The following is a 6,000-nucleotide window of genomic DNA, read 5'->3' as shown; positions in this document are numbered from 1 at the left end:
CACACTTTAATTATTTTAATCAGTGCATTTTAGAACAACTAGCATAAGATCTACTGAGCATTTAGGCTGATTTCAATAATCCGTCTCCAAATATGTATGTAAGAGTCTTTGTCTACTATAATGACCTACCCCATTTTATTGACCTAAACTACTGATCTTAACAAATAGGTGATTGCCCAAAGTACAACGACAGATAAACACACTAATGTCCATCAGAGTAGTAGCCTCATCAGGAAATTACTAGTAGCAAATGTCCAACAAGATAAAGCCCAAGGTGCCTTTGGACTCTTCTATCAACGGAAATGACTTTCCCTCAAGAACAAGTACTTGATAAATATTTATGGTGTATGTATAGGTTCCAAAACCGATTGCTAACGTCGAACCAGACAGTTTCCAGACAAAAGCCATGTTGTTGGAGCTCCCAAGTGTATGGCAGCCTTTAATGGATGATTTATTCTCGGAACAATAAATATTCCAAAGCTTTTGAGATGTATGTTCTGTGTTTCTAATGAGATCAGTATTAATTCCAGGCGCATTCTGGTGCGTGTTTTATTGCTCCTATGTCCTCAAAGTCGGCAAAATTGGCAGACAAGCAAAATTTCAGAACGTTGATTGAAAGAATCTGAGGTCAAGGCAAATATTCTTAGGATACCGTTTCACATTTCTGTGGTGTTTACATTCTTTGTATTCTGATTAATTCGTCTGAAATGTGAAACAGGGTGATTTAACGGATTTCACAGTTTTGACTTCACTTTGGAGGCTGAAAGCTTCAGTCGTCTATTATGGTTGTAGGATGACGTCACACTAACCAGGATGATCATGCCAACGTACTACGTCACAGGGCAAGCCCAATGTGGGAAGTATCTGTCGCTCAAAAATCTTATACCGGTAGTCTTTTGGGAATATAGAGGGGACTGGCAATATCTGCGAATTATATGATGCCTGTGCCATTTATTTACCAAGACTTGTTATAATGAAAACGCTAATGAATCTAATGATGAATAAATGTCAGAGTATATCAGATTGAATTGAGTGCATTTCTACAAATGGGAATTCCAAGAGACATGGCATATGAATAAATAATGGTAAACTTAGTTTCTGAATTACAATTTTCAAGCACAAAAACAGATCCTTCTCAACACCGAGAACTTAAAACTGAGAGAATCCATATTTTATCAAAAGTGATTCAAATGCTGGCTGCACCATTACTCCTAACAACAATAAGAGCAAATCATACCTATCAGTGGAAATATCTACGCACGTACGTATACTACGAGGGATTAAGAGAACCCAAAATTCATCAAAGCTATTCACATGTTGGTCATCACATATGCCCGCAATAACAATAATAACAACGCTTGCCCACTCCTAGAATTCACCACCGCGCCTGCCAGTGCAACGAGGTCATTTGAAGATGTGCGCAGTTGAGAAAAGGGTTGGCCAATTCTTGGTGACATTTCTACTGGCTCTTTGGCGGAAATGCAATTAGATCATTATAAATGTGGCAATAACATGAAATTTGGAAATTAGGAAATTTTAAAAGCCCACTCCGTGATAAGTTAATTGTCATTGAATCAGCTGTCAACACGTAATGATCCCTTTTAGTGATAAAAAATAATTGGCAATGAATAAAAGAGAAACAGTAATCAGTAAATTAATAAAGTAGATTAAAAATAAGACATAAATACAACATACTGAAAATCAGAAGAACAAAATAGAATGATGATAATAAGAAAATAGCAATATAAACTAGACTATGATGACAATTATAGTGATGATAAAATACAATAGCCTGTGAAACAAAGGCTATACGGTTATGATTTATGTATTCCATTTATTTTTCTTTATTTTTCTTTATTTTTCTTTCTTTCTTTCTTTTATTATTATTATTATTATTATTATTATTATTATTATTATTTTTTTTTTTTTTTTTTTTTGTTACATGGACAAAAAGATGAAGAGAATTGATTATAAGGACACGTTTGACAAACTTTTCGAAAGTTAAACCGCACCTTTCGGTCATTCATACAACAACAACAAAGACAACAACAACGATATTCGTTATTATTATTATTATTATTATTATTATTATTATTGTTATTAGGGCGAACTACAAATCTTTATGTAACACCGTCCATTGCAACTATGTATATCGTACTTCTACGTGTACCACGTCATTGACTTCGGCACAGTTATTTTGTAACATTCCTTTGGTTTCAAATAAAAAATGATAGAAATTAAACAACAATTCCATGTAATAATACAATCAGTGATAACACAATAGAAGTCCTAAAATTTGATTTGATTTGAAAACGTGGTACAAAATCACGTTTAGTCGTTTCCGGTTACGTATTTTCTAAGGCGTGCCAAAAAACAAAAGCAGAGTCATCACATATGTATCCCTAAATTAAATTACATTAAAAAAATTATATTTCTGATTTATACTAGAGTTTGACTTAACTAAATAAGACTCTTTCTGAGGATACCCTACACACTGATCCGCTGTGGATTTTTATTTTCTTACAACTCTCTTTAGGCCGGCCGTACTGGCGTGATCTTGACATAAAGTCCAAAATATTTGGTCTACTTGGTAGTATTCGACTGTCGGCAACTATCTAGAAAGGAAATGTTTTTTTTTCTTTTTAACCAATAGGTTTGTGATTACATTGAGATCCTACAGTTTTTTAACTTTAAATTAAAGACCCATATTCGGTCCTCAATTATTTCGTAAACCAGTGCCCTTGGCGTCGGATTTCAACTTTTAGCATTACTCATACATTTAAAACAAGTTGTGAGGTCTCCAGTTAACCCCGATAAGTGTCTCTTAACACTTAACGACGTAACAACCACTCTTTAAACGTTAAAAAACAGTACATAAACGATTCACCCTTAACATGGTAACGAGATGGCCGAGTTTTCAGACAAACGAGGAGTTACTTTGCCTTTATATTTGGGCGAAACGGGGCGGGGAATTAAAAACTGCACATAAAGTGATTGTAAGGGGCTAGACCAAGCACTTATGGAAGGAAAGCAAAGATGATTACGTAGTTTATGACATTTCTGTTAAAAAAAGTATAGTTATGTTAAATGGGGCGGGAACTTGATTGACAGCTGACTGTGACTCATGGGAGAAAAAAGGTTAAGAACAATTACTTGGATATGTATTTTTTGGCGTCAAATAGTGCGGTGAACTTTTTGCACTGTGTTTACATTTGAGGACTCTTTCGTGGTAGACATTTCATATGAACACGCAATTAAACTGATCATCGCATTAGCTCTACGAAATAAAGTTTGGACTATACACAAAATATAAAGACTATCTACCATGTACTGTAATTGTTAAAATGTATTCCTGTTGTAATATTGGTGCCTCTGTAAATGTACGGGCAGGGATTATAGCATGTATGTCTACAAAAATTTCGAAATGCAACCATCAAGCCAATCAGTCATTGTTGTTTTTCGTTCCACTACCTCCTTTACCCTTGTCTGCTCTCTATCTCTCTTTCTCCTCTTCCTCTCTCTCTCTCTCTCTCTCTCTCTCTCTCTCACTCCATCTCTCTCCCTCTCTCTCTCTCTCTCTCTCATCAGACTCAAAATTTTGCAATCAGTGCAACAACGAAAACCAGAGCATGCTGCAAGCCAGTGTAAGAGACCCCCGGCCACACACACGCTTAGCAGCCTTAACCAGGCAACATATGGGAATCAAAGGGAGCTCCCAGTCACTGTCTATTGTTGCGGTGGCAGCTCCAAGCCATTAAAGCCCATTACGTTTAACCCTGCTCTCTCCCATGTGTTTTAACCAACTCCTAACGTCTCCCTCCGTGTGATTTTGCACTTAAAACGAGACCATTACAATCGCTATAACGTTAGCGGCTGTCAGTCTAATTGGACTACGTATAACGGGGAATACGACGTGATTTTATAGTAATTAATGGCCTTTCGCACACCAAGAAATGTGTTGCGATATTAATGCCCATAATTCAGTTCTGCGGACAAAAATATAAAAAGCCATGTGCGTGTGTGTTTGGTTCAGATTTTATACTGATTGATGCGAGTTGTGAATAGGAAAAAGTATTTTGTGAAATTAGACAAGTTTACGGTATCAGAAGATATCAGTTTATCTGAATTCAGGAATATTTCTAAGGTACGTATTGATTTTTGTAAATGCTCTTAGAGAATTTTGGTATGATGAGTTTGTTTTCATTATTTCTATTTAACAACCAGTGTTTAATTTTAATTTGATCTATTTTTTCTAAACTTTTCGCTTTTTCGTCGATTAAATGTTCATAGAAAGACGGAGCGAACGATTGTCCTTTTTAGAGGAATATAAATCGTAGGTATTAATGTACGATTCCTGTTGACGCATTAAAGACGATTTTTTGTGACGATGAGTGATCTTCCTCAACAAAAACGCCTTGTTTTAAAGATAAGCCATTGCCAATACCTTTGATTTGTGATAACGGATGTTGGTATCAATTCAAATACAGAATCTTGTTATCTTATAAGTTATTAAACTTGAAACGGAAATCTCTAACTAATTTTGTCATGAAACGGGAAGTTTAGAAAAGCTTTCTAGGACACACCTTCCTATCTCTCGCAGCGCCTTTGTATCGATTCCTATGAAACCATTCGAATATGACTAAATGGGCAAGTGAGACAGACTTCCGTGATTTACTGAAACACCTTTTTCTTCAATATTTGTCAGTTTTATTAGAAGCTGGGATTTATTAGAAATGGTTATGCGTTTCAGTGTGCATTTATTTTAGTCATCTTTTGACTTATTTCCCAAGAAATCACGAGAGAGTAATCCTTGGAATGGGCCTAGGGTCCTGTACAGAGAAATATTTATTTTTTGCGAAAGACCACTATGACTGAGAATATTATGTGTAGCTTCCTTAAGTTCTTCTGAATTGTTTATTGTTTTGGCGCGGAGCTATGAAAAGAATCACGTTATCAACCCAACCTAAAATCTATGTCTTTTTTTTTTAGAATTTTGGCGATGTTTTGAAATGCGCACGTGCTTAGTTCTTTAGAACATATTTTAAGTATTAATTGAAGTCAACAAGGATTAATCTATTTACTCTTACCTTTTTTTCACAGTCTCTCTTTTTTATTTTTATTTTTTATTTTTTTTATTTTTTGAGGGGGGTGGTATAGGAAAGCATCTGCTTCACTTTTTTGTAAGTAAGTGTGTCCAAGAATATTTGCTGTTGACGTTAACGTAAGCAATGTTAACTTATTACCATATTTGTGCATTCTCTACAAACGAATTTGCGAAAAGCTTTATATTGGAAAAACGGTGCACAGTGCACAGGTGTTTGTGTTTTGTATTTTGTCTGCCGCATTTATACATGTACAGCTTGCAAGATGTACTCGGAGAGATGTTATAGAGCGCCAAGTAGTAGATAAATCACTCCCTGTCGCACTGAACACCATTTCGTTTTCATTTCTCTCTCCAATTTCTATTACGAACAGGACTGGGGTAATTTTTATCCTACTTCACCAGCTTCTCTGGATCCTGGTTTTGCCACTGCGGCGTCTGCAATAAGCATCAAGGTCCATAGATATACATACATAAACTGGTGTTTTTATACCTTGATGCAAATAAAGACCATCTGTCATTGATAATATGAGTGATTTCAAATCGCATTAATGATTTTAGTGGTTTACAGCCGTGTTAACATTAAATAACCCTTAGTGTCGTTTTGTTGATCTATGAGAACTTAGAGCACGGTGCTGCAAGTTAAAACCGTTCTTATTCTCAAATGCCTGCGAATCCGTGACTTGAAAAACTACCTCGCTTCTTTACTGTCAAATACAATTTACCTTAACAATAAGGCCAAGAGGTGATTGCAAAGATGCTTAACCACTCAAAATAAATTGAGGTCTTTTTAAATGTAGGTAGTCACCTGCGCTCAATTTCTTATTACATAGATTCTGTTGTCCACTCTCTTTACCGTGGCTTTAAAAGATAATGCATCCTCAATTGGCCATTTTTAA

Source organism: Lingula anatina, chromosome 10 (assembly GCF_051362555.1).
Source record: "Lingula anatina isolate TDL-2025a chromosome 10, LinAna3.0, whole genome shotgun sequence".
Classification (NCBI taxonomy): Eukaryota; Metazoa; Brachiopoda; class Lingulata; order Lingulida; family Lingulidae; genus Lingula; species Lingula anatina.
The sequence above is the reverse complement of the archived record's forward strand: the minus strand, read 5'-3'. Positions refer to the sequence as shown.